Consider the following 16185-nt stretch of genomic DNA (forward strand, 5'->3'; position numbering starts at 1 on the left):
CACAACCCACTAGGGCCTCACTTGACCCTCAGGACAGCCCTGGGAGGTGGGTGTTCCAGATGAAGCCGCCGAGGCTCAGAGAGGTGCTGGGAGTGGTCGGGAGCCGCACGGGCCTGAACATGAGGCTTGCACCCAGCTCTGGCAACATGCAGCCCGTCCTCTCCCCCATACTCTGCCCCCGCACAACAGGGGGAAACGCATTCACTTCGAGTCTAGTCTTCTGTGTTAGCCCAAGGGGAGTCCCCAAACGTTCCTTAAATCCAGGGAGCACAAACTACAACCTGGGGGCCACATCCTGCCCGGTCTTTTTGTGGGTCAAGTTGAATGGGCCTGGGTCATATCCATGCACATCGTGCCCTCTGGCTGCTTTCCCACCTCCCAGCAGGGCTGAGCAGTGGTCACAGGTACAGCGTGGCCTCGAATCCTAAGGTACGTCCTGGCTGGCCCTTGTGGACAAAGTTGCCAACACTGCTCTGGATGAGTGTTTGGCAAATCCTCTCTTGTCCCTTTCACGTCGATGTCCCTTCCCTAAGCTCCTTCTGTCCTGTCTGGCACCAGCCCATGGCGTGCATGAGGTGGGGCTTTCTGTCCCCATTCTACAGATGGAGGAACCAAGACCTGGAGTGGAAGAAGGTGGTGGTGATTGTTACTATTATTATTGTTGTTATTTTTATTTTGTCAAAAGGGAGTATAAACGCTCTCCTGGAGCTCTGTAAGACTGAACCCCTGCTCACCCCTGAGGCTTCCCGCAGGGACGGCCAGAGTCCTGAACCCGTGAGGTTCTGGTGGAACAGTGACCGGTGTCTGTGGAGGGACGCGGCATCTCCTAGCTCCCGTGTTTGTGCCCCACGCCTGTCCCCTCCAAGCCCAGCCCGCTCCCTACCCCCACCCCGACGCACATCTCTCTTTATGACTCCAAGGAGCAGCTGGGATGTTTTTTATGAGGAGGAAAGAAAACAGGACGCTGTGACTCCCTCCTGTCCGTCTACACGGGCCCAGGCCCTAGACTGTCTCTTTGATTCATTTCCTCGCGGGCTTTTCCTCAGCGGCACAGGGCACTTCTGTCACGGTCTCTCTGTTGCCCGCTTGTCTGCCCTCCATAATTTGAGCTCCAAATACCTGTAGTCATTCCTCTTATGGGAAGGGGTTGTGGCCTCCCCTAATTCGGGCCAGGTGACTAGAATCAATTGCAGTTGCCCTGAGAAGACCTCTGTCTCCTGTATTTATTACCAAGCAAATGTAAGTGGAATGGGGCCGCGTGCCCGGTGGGGTGAGGCCCGGGGCTGGGCTTGATTTCTGCTCCAGTGACAGTTCCTGGGCCTTGGGGGCAGGGGGACGCCAGCCGTGCAGCTGAAGGATGCTGTGAGAAGGAAGGGAGGCCATCAGCACAGGAGACGTGCTGTCTCTGGGGACAGGAGACACCTGTGCCTCTGGGTGGGGGCTTCCGGGCAGCCCAGGCCCTTGGGTGCTGAGATGCCTGGCCTCCGCGCCACAGCCGGGCTTTACTCAGCCAGCAGGAGACTCGAGCCAGGGCCGGGGAGGTCACTACCGAACACAGGCTGAGAGCCATGGAAACCCACTGCAGAGAGGCGCGGATGGTAAAATTGATGGGACGTTGCAGCAGCCTGGGATAGACGTAGGAGCTGTGAAATCTGCAGTGAAATCAAAGGCACGTTTGGGTGGAAGCAAACCCAGCTCCAACGTAGCTGTGCCGTCTCAGGCAAGCTGCTTAACTTCTCTGGGCCCCTCCCCATAAGATAGAATCACCTCTGCTCTGCTTGCCTCGAGGGCTGATTGCGAGGGTCAAGCAAGAGCATAAAAATGGGTGCTCTGGCAACTGTAAGGAGGAGTATTAATGAAGAGTTGTGTCATGGTTAGTGTAAAGCAGGAGGGAATTTAGTTAGATGCCAGGAAGAACTTCCCCACTTAAAGAGGAGACATGGGAATGAAGTTGCGGGGCTTGCCCTGCTTCCTAAAGATCTCCAAGAATAAGATCAGTTTGATGGTTTAGAAACAGTCTTGATGTTGGCAGAGGCATTGGCAAATTGGCTTTGGGTGTCTTTTTCATGACACTATAGTTAATTAGGTCATTCAGGCAGGAAAGTGACGAGCGGCCATATCTGTGAGTGAGTGAGTGAGTGTGTGTGTGTGTGTGTGTGTGTGCGTGCGTGCGCATGTATGTACCTGTGTGTATGTGTGCCCATGTGTCTGGCTGCATCTGTCTGCGTGCCTGTATCCATGCATCTGTGTTGCTGGTGGCATATGTCTGTGTCGGCATGTGTGTGTATCCGTGTGTTTGCCTGCATGCGTGTGTGTGTCTGTGTGCGTGTCTGCGTCAGTGTCTGTATGTACACCGTGTCCGTGTGCTGGGTCTGTGTGCTGCCTGCGTGGGTTTGTGTGCAGGTGTCCCGTGTGTAGAGCAAGATGCTGAAGCCAAACGCGGGCTGACTCATCTTCAGTACCACGCTGTTGGAAGCACTCCCTCCTGCTGCACTAACCAACTTGGGAAAGCTTGGACACTCAGTGCCAGGGTGAAACAGGATTTTAAATTTGATTTTTGTTTATCTTTTGTTATCCAACTTTTCTAACTGCGGGCTAAGAAGCGCTAGATGAAGACAAACCCCAGCTCTGGAGTCAACTGCTAAGGCCTGAATTGAGACTCCTCCAACCCCCCACCTGTGATCTTGGTTCTTACTTCTCCTCTCGAGGCCTCAGTTTCCACATCTGTAAAGTGGGCGTGACAGTCCTACCGCATAGGTTGTTGCAAGGGCCAAGGGAAGTAGAACAGGCATAGTCCTTAGCACAGCGCCTGGCCTGTAGAAGGGGCTTCATACGTGCTAGTCGTCCGTGTTTCTGTTCCCGCCCCGATAGATGGAGTAGAAAGAGCTCTGGCTTTGGAGCCACCTCCTTGGGCTCAAGTCTGCCACTCAGCAGCTGTGTGGCCCTGGGTGAGTCACTTCATCTCTGACCCCAGTCTTCCCTGCTGTCAACTGGAAGTAATAGCATGCCTGCCTCATGGGATTATAGTGAGGTTCAAGGAGATAATGTAAGAAGTTAGCACAGTGTCCACGGCATGGCAGGCATTTAGGAGAATAAAGTAAATTTCCTTTGTCCACCTGCAAAAGGGAACTTCCCCTGGGACCACCCACCCCTAACCCCCTGCCATAGCCCCGGCTGTGGAATTCTGTGTCTCACCCACTACCTGGGTTCCAGACGCCACCTGTCTTATCCTGTCTGACACTAAATACAGCGAGGGAAGCCCGGAGCTCTCTGCACCCTTTTCTGCTGGGGCGGGGGGCTGGGCTGGCGGCAGTACCCAGGGCTCTCCCACCCCCTCACACCAGCTCGGACTTGTGCCCTTTCTCTTCCAGTTCCCAGGCCCCCTTAATACCCGTGGAGCCATTAAATATTTAAATCTGGGCTGTGTAGTGGGCCAGGTTGCCACAGCAACAGCCCTGCATATTTTGGGATGGATTACTAAGTCTTTCAAAGGGTCTCTTCAAGCTCCAGGCCCTGGGGGGATGCAGTGTGGGAGGGGAGAGCCAGGGGGGAGGGAGAGAAGGCTGGGGGCTCCTTCCCCCTCCAAGGCTTGCAGAGGTGCAACCGGCCGTGAGAAACAGCGGAGGACTGAGAGTCAGAGACAGGGCAGGCTTTGCCCGCGTGCTTGGAGTCTGGACTCAAACCCAGGACTCTGCTTGCCAGCTCATTCTCTTCACCCGTGCTTCTGCCTTGAGGGCGTGTTGTCTAAAGTAGCCCGGCAGGTGCCCTGGGCCCTAGCAGGCGCGTGCCTTCGGGGTCTGAGCCACCCTGGGAAACTTGCTCCCTTCTCCGAGCCTCCTGCCAGGTGACTGGGGATAACTCACCCACTTTAGGTGGTGTTGGAAAAGTGCTTAGCATGGGACCTGGCACACATGAAGCAGGCGCAGTTATTTTATTGATAAGATTATTATAATTACTGAATCCCTATGGGGGCATTATCTAGTACCCCCGGTATGCCTTGAAGGGATCAGAAGGGAGTGGGAGAAACAGCCTCAGCCACCAAAAGGTCTGTAACCTGGTGGAGAAGGTTGGACATTGGTGGGTCCAGAGTCGACCTTTCCCTAGGGCCTGGCTTTGCTTGGGCTGTATTTTGAGGCCGCCCAGCCCGTGGCAGGGTGTGCCCAGGCTGGGAGCCTGGACGATGCTGTCCAGCCCTGGCTGTGCTATGAGCCGTTGGGCAAGTCCCCACCCTGCTGGATGCGGTCTCCGTGGCTACAGAATGTGGATGACCTTAGTGCTGCAGTCCCCAAACCTCGGGCTGTGAACCTGTACCAGTCTGTGGCCTGTTAGGAGGATCTGGGCTGCACGGCAGGAGGTGAGCGGTAGGTGAGCCAGCAAAGCTTTGTGCACATTTACAGCCGCTCCCCTACCACTCACGTCACCGCCTGAGCTTCGCCTGCTGTGAAATCAGTGGCAGCATTAGATTCTCACAGGAGCGCGAACCCTACTGTAAACTGCTCATGCCAGGGATCTGGGTTGCGGCTCCTTATGAGAATATAATGCCCGATGATCGGAGGTGGAGCTGAGGTGGTGATGCTAGCACTGGGGAGTGGCTGCAAATGCAGATTATCATAGCAGAGAGGTTTGACTGCAGGATAAATGTAATGTGCTTGAATCATCCTGAAACCATCTCTCCCCCGCCCCCGTCCATGGAAAAATTGTCTTCTATGGAATGGCAGATTCTTGGAATGATGATAGTTATCAGATCCATGGCTAGATCTCGAACTTCATGTGATAATAAAGATTTGTATTGCACCATTACAAATTTGTTTCTTAGAAAACACTTCCAGGCCAGGTGGAGTGGCTCGTGCCTGTAATCCTAGCACTTTGGGAGGTTGCGGTGGGAGGATCGCTTGAGGTCAGGAGTTCCATGAACCATAGCAACATGGCAAGACCCTGTCTCTACAAAAAATTTAAAAATTAGCCGGCTGTGGTGGTGCACACCTGTTGCCCCAGCTACTTGGGAGGCTGAGGCAGGAGGATCGCTTGAGCCCAGGAGTTTGAGGTTGCCGTGAGCTAGGCTGACGCCACGGCACTCTGGCTCAGGCAACAGAGTGAAACCCTGTCTCAAAAAAAAATTTTTTTTGATAACTATATTTCAGTATAATTGGTTTCCTTTTTAATCCTATGTATTTTATGCATTTAAATGGGGTCCAGAGGCCTCACTAGGTTGCTAAAGGGGTGGGGAAAAGGTGAGAAACCCCTGCAAGGGGCTAAGCCCCGGGCTCTGGAGTCAGGCCAGGCAGCTCTTGCAGCCTGTGGCTGAGTGACCTGAGGCTGGTTGCCCACCGTCTCTGAGCCTGGTTCAGTCACATGTCGGTGGGGAGCAGACCCATCTCCCAGGATTGCTGTGAGGCTCTGTATGCCCTCAGTTCAAGGCCAGGTATACAGTAAGAGCTGACCAAACACAGGCTCTGCTTAGCACGAAGTTTCACAAGACCTTCAGGGAGGCAGCCCGGAGGCTGAGAAGCAAGACTCGGTCCGGGTGAAGCCGCAGGTGTTGCCGGAAGCTCCTGCCTGTGTGGGGCCGGGCCGGGGACACAGTGAGGCTTGATGAAGTTGCTGTGGCTGTGAGCACACGTGTGTGTGTGTGTGTGTGCGCACGCGCGCGTGCGCGGGGGTTCTGTGGGGTTGGGGACACAATGACACTTTGGGGCAGCCAGAGCAGGGCCATCATCAGAGGAGCTTCAGAGGCTGCTGTTGGCTGATCCTCCAGACCTAGGACCAGCCCCTGCACCCAAGGCCTGTGGGTCAGCCCTTCCTGTCTGTCTGGCCAGTGGGGTTCGTGCAAAGGCCAAGGAAGCTCACTAAGTGGGGAATGAATGAAGGAGTGGAGGTAGGCAGGAGCAAATGAAGGAAATGTGTTACGGTGTGAATTTCCACATCGCCTTCCTTCCCATCCGGGGCTGCCCACACCGTCTCCCAGAACCGGGGTTTCCCTGCCACACCCGCCTGCCCTGGCTCCCGGGGCCTCCTTGTTGCTGGAATGTCTGCTCATTTCCTCCTGGCGTCTGCCCTTCCCCAGATCACCGGCTTGGCTGTCGGGCCCCTTTCCTAGAGAGCTCAGCTGGGCCCAAAGCACAGGGTGTGGGGGGCATCCTGAGCACAGGGGGTCCTCACTCTGCCCTCCCTCCGTCTGTCCCGGGCCCTTGAGCTCAGCCTCTCGTCCTGCTCCAGCTACACCCGACCATGGGACCCACGCTGGACTTGGACTCTAGTGCTCTGAGGCCAAATCCTCTTCCGGATACACAGAGTCACCTCCACGCCTCCGTGTTCCTGTCCAAGTTCAAATCTTGAAACCACTCGGGTTGCCCAGGTCACCTTGCCCTCTGACAGAGTAACAAAGTCTCTGCAAGAGAGTGCAGAGCCTTGTCCCCAGAGGCCTTTGCCAACGGGTCATCTTGGTGCAATGTCTGCTGCCTAAGATAGGAGGAGGGACGGACTGACCTGCGCCTGGGACTGGCACCTTCTGTGGCTTAAGTCCAGTCCGTGGGGGATTGTGCCAGGGTCACTCTGGGGGTAGGTGGGCTCAAAGTCCCCGGAGCCACACCGCTTTGAGGACAGCCAGGCAGAAGAGCAAGGAGCCCTGTTTTGTCCCAGCAGGTCCTCCAACCTACTGTGTGACTTTGGGCCATCGAGCCTCAGTTTCCTCCTCTGGAAAACTGGAAGGCCAGACTCGCTGCAATGTAGTTGGGAGGATCCAATGGGGTCATGCGTGTAAAGTGCTTTCAGAAGTCAACGTAAATGAAGGTGTCAGTCCTGGGAGGCTGCCCTGATGGGTGGGAAGAGCAGCGGGGCTTCAGATCAGGGACTCCTGGTTCCAGCCGTGCTGTGTGACTTTGGGCAAGAGCCTATCCCTCTCTGGGCCTCAGCACCCCCAGTGTGAAATGAGGAGTTGGAGACAGCCCTCAATAAGGTGCTTCCTTCTTTGAAGATTCTCTGATGGAAACAGTCCCATGGGAGTTCTGGGTGTGACAGAGGAAAGGGCTGGTGGCAGGGACAGAGTGCCCAGCCTGGCCCATCACACAGACTGCAGAGGGGGCCTGCCCAGGCACTGCAGACGCTCTGTGACCCTGTGGCATTCCCAGCTCAGTGAGGGTGGGGGCTGGGGAGGCTGTCAGTTAGGATCCTTGCTCATGGTTAACCCTCGAGGCACCTGCTCCTCAGGAGCCTAATGAGATTTATCCCCCACTCAGCTGTGACCCTGCCCCCAGGTTGCTGCCATCACCAGGAACGCCAGGATGTCAGCCAATTGCTTGTTTATGAGACCGTCTGTCTTGGGATGAGGCCCAGCGGGCAGCGAGCAAATAAGTCCTCCCGCTCAGCCTTGCACCTGGTGGCAAGAGTCCTTGTTATTCCTGCAAGCCTCGGCCCACGTCCGATGCGGGAAGGATGTGGGCTCGGGTCCCTGCAAACCTGGCTGTGGATTCCAGCTCCAGCCCTTCCCAGCCCCGGGCCTTCCTAGCCCCTTGGAGCCGTAGTTTCCTCATCCATAAAAGCAATGATGATAATACCATCTACTTTGCAGAGCTTTTTGGAGGATCAAGTGAGATCATCTTTAGTGAACACCCATAACAGTGCCTGGCGTTATCATCGCAGCTCAGTAAATGCTGGCCCTGTCCCTGTCCTCCCCACACAGCCTCCCCAGGCTAGGCCGGCCCCCAGCCCCACCCGGCAGTCAGGGCTTCATTTCTGTGTCCTGCCCGGCAAGCCCAGGACACTCGGTTGGTGTGGCTGTTAACACTCCTCTGTAAGCACTGACGGGGTCCCTGAGCCTCTCTAGGCTGCCGTCCTTGAAGGAGGGCGGCTGTTGGTCCCTGCGCCTTGGACCAAGCCCAGGGCTGGCACTGGAGGTGCCCGGGAGAGCAGGAAGGAAGGAACCGGCAGTGCAGCCAGCAAGCGCTCGCACATCATCCGCTTCCCTCCTGCTCGTGCTGGCCTGGAGTTAGATCCGTGAGTCCGCATCTCCCGGATGAGGGGCCGGGCTCACGGCTTGCAGGTTCCCTGCTGGCAGAAGCCCACCTTGCACTGAACACAGGGGACCCGTGAGGCTCTGCCCTGGACCACAGCGCCCTCGCCTGGCCGGGGTGCACAAGCCCTGTCTTGGCTCTGCAGCAGCCCAGAGCTTCATGGGCTCCGCGGCGGGGGGCTGCTCCGTCACTCTGCCCACCTGCCTCCTTTCTCTCCCTCTCGAAAGCATGCCCAGGGGCTGGGGCAGTGGGAGTCGAAGGAGTGATTTATGAACTGAGCTGTTCTTCTTAATCAGAGAGCCCCTCCTGGGCCCCACTCCCTGCAGATGGGGCCGAGCCACCATCTGGGCGAGAGGAGGGGCGAGATGAATAAAGCTGTCTGGCCCGACGGGGCCTGCTGAGGAGAGCCCCCAGGCACCGCGTGACCTCGGCCTCCTCTTGGCCCCTCTCTGGGCCTCGGGGCTCCCATCTGTCAGGGATGGCAGGGCTGGGTCACCCCCCAGAGTCCGCCAGCTGGCTCAGGGGAGGATTCTAGCCAGCTCCCGGGACCCCGTGCCTGGTTGCCTGATTCAGGGCAGAGCAGCACTGGGTTGGAGACTCTGGGGACCGAGGCATGGTGCTGCCTCTCTCTGGCACCACAGCCCATGGGCAGGTGTCGTGTCAGGAGCTCTGGTTTGGGGTCCCGCAGGCTTGGGGCTTAATCATAGCCATGTCTTGCTAACCAGGTGAATGAATTCAGGCCACTTATGTCTGAGCCTCAGTTTCCTCATCTGTAGAATGGGATTATAACAGTGCCCACATCCTAGGTAAGGCTTCAATAAGAGGTTGCAGGAGAAATGCATAGAGAGTCTGGTGCATAGTAAATGCTCAGTCCTGTTGGTTATTATTAGTCTCAGTTATCACAAAATTGTAACAATTAATCTGAATCTGGAGCTGTTTGGGAGAAAGATATTTGTATCTATGTTGACTGAGCCATGTGTCCACGGTTCTCCCCTTCACCGTCCTCCTTCATAACTGGCGACATCCACGTATTTCCAATACATTGACGGTGCTGGTAACAGTCTTCCCATACTCGTGCTGCTGTGAATCCTTACAATGCCCTTTGGCTTTGGAATTGATCATCACAGTTTTCAGGGGAGAACCCAGCATCTTGGGAGGGTGGTGACTTTCCCAGGGTCTCACGAGAGCTGGTCAAGGCCCTGCAGAAGCAGCAGTGAGTGGTGGGTGTGAGCATGGCAGGTGTCCCCTTCTAGAACAAACAGGAGCCGTCAACGCGATGGGGCACGAGGACAACGAGAGGAGGGAAAGCAGGTTTGTTCGGGGGGTTGGGACTCCAGAGCAGGGTGAGCCCATTTCAGGCCAGGGTACAGCATCCAACAGGGCGGGAGCTACCTGGTGAGGAGGCAGTGCCTCCTCTTTGTGGCTGGGTTGTCCTCTGTGTCACTCTTGCCTCTCACCCCAGCCCCAGTGTCTGGAGGAAGATGAGCCGTGCCTTACTCAGGATGGCAGCCTGAGGGGCCAGGCAGGGAATGATGTGGGGACCAGGCCTGGATGGGGGCAGGGGAGGGAGGGAGAGCAGTGGGAGGAAACCAGGGCCCCTCCCTGCTTCCCTGAGCCAGGCCTGGCATGGGGTGCAGCCTCCAGACTACACCCCCATTCCTGAGGTGCAGAGGCCCAGGCTCTGAGGAAGGAGTCTGAGCTGGCTTCGTCTTGCCCCATGGGCTATCCCTGGATGCAGCCCCAGCCCAGAGCTCCTTGGGCCTTGCTAGAAGCAGGGGCTCCTTCCCCGGCTGTCCACCCTGCCCTGCTCCCACCCCTCACCCCCCAACACGGCTTTGTGACTTCTTGCCTGGAGTTGTAGGAAAAGCCTAGAATCTCTGGAGGACTCTCGGTTTTGCCCCTTCTCTAAGCTTCAGTTCCTTCTGTAAAACGAGGCGCTAGCCCACCAGCAGGGCTGTCGTGAGGATTCAGTGTGGTCACACAAGAGGACAAAGCACTTTCCATAAAAGCTACTTTTAATTCCGACCCCTGAGTCTGGACCCCAGCCCCATCACTTACCAGCAGTGTGAGCCTGGGCAAGTCAATTCCCTCTCCAGGACTCAGTTTCCCCAATGTGAAATGGGGTGATGGTATATTTGCTTCATTGGGTTGTTCTGAGCATTTAATGAGCTCATGCATGTATGCACGGTCACACAAGTGCCTGTAGTACCCAAAGGTGGCACACACAGCCTGCCACACGTGAATGTTTAGGCCAGATGCGGTGCCAGCTCCGGGGGCCACAGCAAGCTCTTGGGAGGGGGCCCCTTCTCCTGCCTTTTCATCTGCCCACCGCCGGCCCCACACTCCTCCGAGACTCACCTCCCCCCCTTTCTCCACTGCCCCAGGGGGGTCAGGCCAGTGGAGTCAGTCCTCCCTCCCGTGGGTCCCCAGCCCTGCTGTTAGCTGCTTCCTTGTCTCCTCCAGCCTCCTACCACCACCCACCTGTGCACAGGGGCTTATTTGCATCTCCACAACCTACACTGCACCTGGCACCTAGTAGGAGCCCAATATATGTGTACTGAGTGGATGGGTACATGGGTAAGTGGGTAGATGGATGGACAGAGGGAGGCAGGGATGAGTGGATGAATAGATGGATGGGCACGTGGATGGATGAAGGGAAGGAGGGAGAGAGGAATGGATGGAAGGAAGGAAGGAAGGGCAGATGGAGAGGAGGGCTGGGTGGACGGATGGATGGATGGATGGATGGACGAGTGGATATAAGGATAGGTGGATGGATGGATGGATGGATACAAGGATGGATGGATAGGTGGGCAGATAAAGGGAAGGGCGAGCAAATAGAGAGGAATTCTTCACCCACCACCCCTTCACTGACCCCAGGCAGGCTTGCCCTCGAAAGGGAGGGAATCTGAACAGGCCTGGAAATCTCCCCGTTCCTCCCCTGGGAATACCTACCACAGCCTAAGCTTTCCAGGCCTCAGATTTTTTCCTGGGACTATCCTCTAATCCAGTGTTTAAGCAAGAGCCGGCTATGGAATTCCCCACAGATGCAATAGAAGAGGAGTCTCCATACGGGCTGTTTGACTTCTGAAATCAAACCCTTGTTCCTGCTGCTGGGAGCTGGCCCTGCAAAGGAACCTTCTGGCAAATCTTTATGCAAAGCCAAGGAACACTTTTGAGCATCAGATTCCTCTCTCCTGGGAGTCTGGGGAGGGGGTTGATGAACCGGGTCCTGCTGACACTCCCTCTGCTCGGGCAGTGCTGCGGATGCCCAGGTGCCGTCCAGGGGTGTGGAGCACCGAGCCCACCTCCTCCCAGTTCCGCAGCCACATGCAGCCCTGTCAGCCAGATGAAGCCTGTGCCAGGAACCACAGGTCTCTGGAAGACGCGGCTCCCCAGGCAGCCCCGCGAAGGCACCTGGGGGCTGCCGTGTGGGCAGAGGCTGGGCACCCGCTGCAGACCGCCCGGCTGGAGCGGCCCCAGGTGCTGAGAGCTTTTCATTAGTTCTAATGGGCCTGGATTAGGGAGACACTTGCCCCAAGTGCGCATCGGGAGGGCGGGTTTTCATAAATAGCTCCTTTATTGTGGCGGCTCCTTATTGACTTCCCGTAGTAATTGAATATTTGCTCTTATAGGACAAGCTGGGCCAATAAAAGAAACCTGCACGAGCCCCTCTGACAGGAGACTCCGTCCTGCTGACGCCTGAAGAACTGCCAGGTGACAAATTGGCAATTGCCTCTCCTCTCTGCAGTGGCCCAGCAGAGAGAGTGCCACCTCTGCCCTGTCACCGGACACTGCCGTCTTCCCTCTGCTCCTCTCTCTGTCTGTCTGCCTGTCTGTCTGTCTCTTCCTGTGCCTCTTCTTGCTTTGTCTCTCTGTCTTTTTCTCTGTCTCCTTCAGTCTTCCCCTCTTTTTCTAACTTGTCTTTGTTTCTCCGATTTGCTGACTCTTCTGCTGTCTCTGTTTGCTGTTTTCCCACTATGCATTCATCCACTCATTCATTTAGATATATTCACTGGAGACCCACTGTATGCCAGCACTGCTCTAGACACCGGGCACAAGCCAGTGAATAGAACAAGCCCATGCCTTTATGAGGCATGTATTCTAATAAAGGCAGGCGCATGCTCCCAAAATAAATAAGTAGAGCATAGGGTATGTGGTGTATCCCCAGGGCACCAGGCTGAGCTTCTAAGCTCAGATCCATCTCTAATTGGTTTTGTAGCCTGGCCAAGCTCCCATTCCCTCTCTCAGTCTCAGATTTCTCACTTCCAAAATGAGGGTGTTGGGCCAGGTCGGTGCTTCCCGACCTTTCACGACCAAGAACTTCTTTTACTGATTCGCTGGTGACGTAAGTTAAACAAGGGCTAGATCTAAGTCAGCACGTACACAAATAGTAGTGTTGAAGGAGAGTGTCTCTTAAACTACCTTAAAGCCCTTTGTCTTAGTCCAGATTCTGTTGCTGTAACTGAATACCTGACACTGGGTAATTTATAAAGAAAAGACATTTCTTTGTTACAGGTTTGGGGACTGGGAAGTGCAAGGTTGCGGGGCTGCATTTGGTGTGGACCCCTGCAGAGTCCTGAGGCAGCGCAGGACATCACACGAGGGGGCTGAGTGTGCCCCCAAACTGGCTTTTATAATGGACCCACTCTTGGAATAACTAACCCACTCCCCATGGTAACCCATTAATCCATGAGTGGGTTAATCCATTCGTGAGGGCTCTTAAAGGCTCCAGAGGGAATAAACATTCAAACCATAGCACCCTTAAGCACCTGGTTTTGTTATGCACGAAAGAGTAGGCTGCATCTGAGCGTCCTGTTGTATGATGACACTCCTATCAGTAAGCACGGGGACCCTTATGTGGCCAGGTGAGGAGTCGCTGGGACAGGCACACAAGCATTGAGAGCACAAGATCCACAGCTCCCACTCCCAGTCTCCCTGGGGTGGATCACAGCACCTGAACTGCTCTCGAATGAGCTTTCCAGGTGCACATGCGGAGGGGAATTCCCACTAAGTCAAGTTTGTCTGTGATTCTGACTCCTACATTTCATCCTGCTGGGCCCCAAGGTTTAAAGAATTTTATCCACCAAACAGTGCTGCCTTTACCAAGCCATTTATCAAGTACATGTTAAACTTCATCCTTGGTGTTTGTACTGCCCAGACCTGGTGGCCAGAGCTTCTGAATGACCTGAGAAACAGGGTCTCCGCCCAGGTGTGGTTTAATTGCTCCAAAACCCAAGACACTTGCCCCTTGAGCCAGCCTGTGGTTAAGAGGTTGATTTCTGAGATGTTATTTGAAATCCTGAAAATAACTGTAGGATATTGCTAGTCTCGGGGAACCTGGTTTGAGAACCGCTGAACACAATCCTTCTCCCTGCTTCAAAATCCTTCACTTCAGAGTCCTCCCCTCTCCTGACCTGGAGAACTGCAGCTAATGTCTGTACCTGGTGTCTGGGAGAGCAGGTGAGAGGCGCTATTTGTGGCAGGGCAAGAGGGAGAAATGGGCCAGGACAGGGCCACCGTGCATCAGGCCCGGCATGAGGGACGTCACCTATATTGTATCATTCAGTCCTCCGTACGATGCCCTGAGGAGGTCGGCACTCCTGGCCCCATTCTGCAGACGTGAAAGCAAAGGCCCAGAGTTACACGATTTGTCCACGGTCACAAGGCTAGAAGGTGGTAGTACTGGGTCCCGCCTGGCCCTGCAGCCCACACTCACACTCATACTGTCACTCCAGGTCCCCGCAGGCTCAGTGGAATGGGGATGCCTGGGCGGGCCTTTCCCCGGCCCCGGGGAGGGCGAGGGCTTGTCATTTCCATTGGCAGACAGGCCCCTAGTCTCCTGCCTAAGTGCCTTTTGAAAACTTTCTTTGAAGAACAAAAAAGCCCTTGGACCTCATAGTCTCAAATTTCTTCTCACGTCACCTTCCAGAGATTCTCCATGTTCCTCTTGTCTTGAGAGATAAATTAGGAAACTGTGGTGATGACTTAACTTCTATTAACTTCTAATAGAAGAGTTGTGGGTGGGTGGAGCTAGCAGCCAGATCTAGGCAGAGATTGGAGTTCCCATGTGTCTGTCATGCACACTGACCAGATGTGTCCTCACATTCACAAGCCTCTTGTGGGGGTGGAGAAGGCCGGAGCTGGTCTTGTGGCCTCAGCCTGGCAGTGGATGGTGACCCAGGAGGCTGTTCCCCCTGGATAGCGGGAAATAAAGTGGCATAGGAGCTGTGAAGACAGGTGTGCTCTTTGGAGGAGGCTGGCTGAATGGGACAAGGGAATTAGCATTCATTGAGAATGATGCTTACGAGTTGTGGCTCCATATTGGGACACACCCGGGTTCAAATACTGGCACTTCTGTGCTATGTAGCCTTGGACAAGTGATTCCACTTCTCTGAGCCCCAGTTCCCTCTCCTGAAGTATAGAATGATGTTACCTATTTCCTGGAGCTTTGTGAGAATTAAATGACATTGTGTGTGCTCCCTGGCACATAATAAGAACTCAAGGTATGCCAGCCATCCCTAGCTGTTACTTACTAGCTACCACGTGCCCCTGCGCTCAGTATTTTCCATGCACTACAAGGAAGGCATGATTTTTATCCTGCATGCAGTTGCGTGCAGTTGCAACGTGCCCCACGAGCTGAGTCGGGCTGAGCTGGAACACGATCCTCTGTTGGGCTCTTCCGCTCGCACACTCTGCCCTGAACTGGAACCCGGGCCTCCGTGTTCTCCACCCGCCCTCTGGTTCCCATCGTTATTTTTCTGCCTGACTCAACTTTGAGGTTGTTGGGGGCTCTTCCCAGAAGACACGTCTCCTTTATTGCATTTGTCTGGGAGCCCAGCACTCCGCAAGCCCGGCCCGGGAGATGTAATCTGCAATGAACGTGGTACATAATGAATACAGGTAGCCCGTTTATGAGCTGCCATGTTTATTATGCCCTTTAATTGCTAAACAGCTAGAGCCCGGCTGAAGCTGGATCCGACCCTGGAGAGAAGCTCTGCCTGGGTGGGCAGAGGGAGGGACGGCAGAGCCTCACCCCCCACACAGTCTCTCACAGCTGTGGCCACTCTACCCTGCAGAGGTTTGTTCATCCAAGTCAGAACCTGACAGAAGACACGGGTAGGCCGTCAAATTCCTGCTCCATCATCTTTACAGATGAAGATGCTGAGGTCAGAGAGGGGAAGCAATTTGCCCAAGGTCACACAGCAGTGACTTACAGAGCAGGAACCTGAGGCTCCAGGCTCCTAGGCCAGTGCTCCTTGTGCCTGACTTTCTGCCTGAATGTCTGCTCCTGGACCAGGGGGAGCACAAGATGTGGAATTGGCTGAGTGGCAGTTGAATCCTGGTCCATGCACACAAGCCCTGTGATATTGGGCAGGTCATTTGACCTCTGTGAGCCTCAGTGTTCTCGACTATAAAATGGGCACAGTGCCTCCTGCCTCATGGGCTTGTTAAACGATTAAAGGCAGTAACTTCAGTGGAGCTGGTGTGTGGCTGGCGGTGAGTTAGTACTCAATAAATGTCCCTTCCTGTCCTCTTTCTCCTTTCCAAAGAGCATGAGGACTCTGTACATGTGTGGAGTTGAAGCCGGCCGAGAGCCGAAGGGTGAGGGGGTCAGCATGGAGACACCCTAGCTTGCAGGGCATTGTCCTGGGTCCCTGATCTAATGGGAGTAACTACTAAGGCAGAGCTGGGTACGGTCATGATGAGAGCTGACACCCACCTCCGTGCCAGGTGACGTGGGGAGCCCTTTGCTCTGTATTTCTCGTTTAACTCACAACATGCCACAGTGTGGGCCGTAAATGCCCATTTTTACAGATGAGGAAACTGAGGCTCCAAGAGGTTAAGTCACTTGCCCAAAGACGTAACATAAATAAAGTAAAATGCTGGGATTGGAACCCAGGTGTGTCTGGCTTCAGAGCTATACTCAGAACCACTGTGGTTAGATTGCAGGTCAGATGCTGCTTCTAGAAGGTCGGGGTTGGAGGAGGGGACGGCTGGTGGGTTGGCCTGCAAAAGGTGCCCTGCAGAGCTGCTCTGCAGAAAGAGTCTGGGCTTGGCGATGAAGGAAGAGATGAAGTCCCCACAGTCAAGGCTGCTGATCAAGATGTTTGGCAATCGGTAGGCACTGGCATGACCAACCAGAAGAGACGCTGGCTAAACAGCAGGACAGCCGTCC

At 55.1% G+C, this 16185-nt stretch overlaps 1 protein-coding gene across 4 annotated transcripts in view; it reads left to right on the forward strand.

Annotated features, from left to right (window-relative positions):
- The window catches only part of TSPAN18 (tetraspanin 18), a 176337-nt gene that overhangs the window by 136404 nt on the left and 23748 nt on the right, over positions 1–16185 (forward strand). For all 4 annotated transcript variants that reach the window (XM_045557871.1, XM_045557872.1, XM_045557870.1 and 1 more), the window contains one exon: positions 11642–11723. The gene's annotated coding sequence lies outside the window, so the exon portion shown is untranslated. The remainder of the gene's footprint in view (positions 1–11641; positions 11724–16185) is intronic.

This window comes from Lemur catta, chromosome 7 (genome assembly GCF_020740605.2).
Source record: "Lemur catta isolate mLemCat1 chromosome 7, mLemCat1.pri, whole genome shotgun sequence".
In the NCBI taxonomy this organism is placed as follows: domain Eukaryota; kingdom Metazoa; phylum Chordata; class Mammalia; order Primates; family Lemuridae; genus Lemur; species Lemur catta.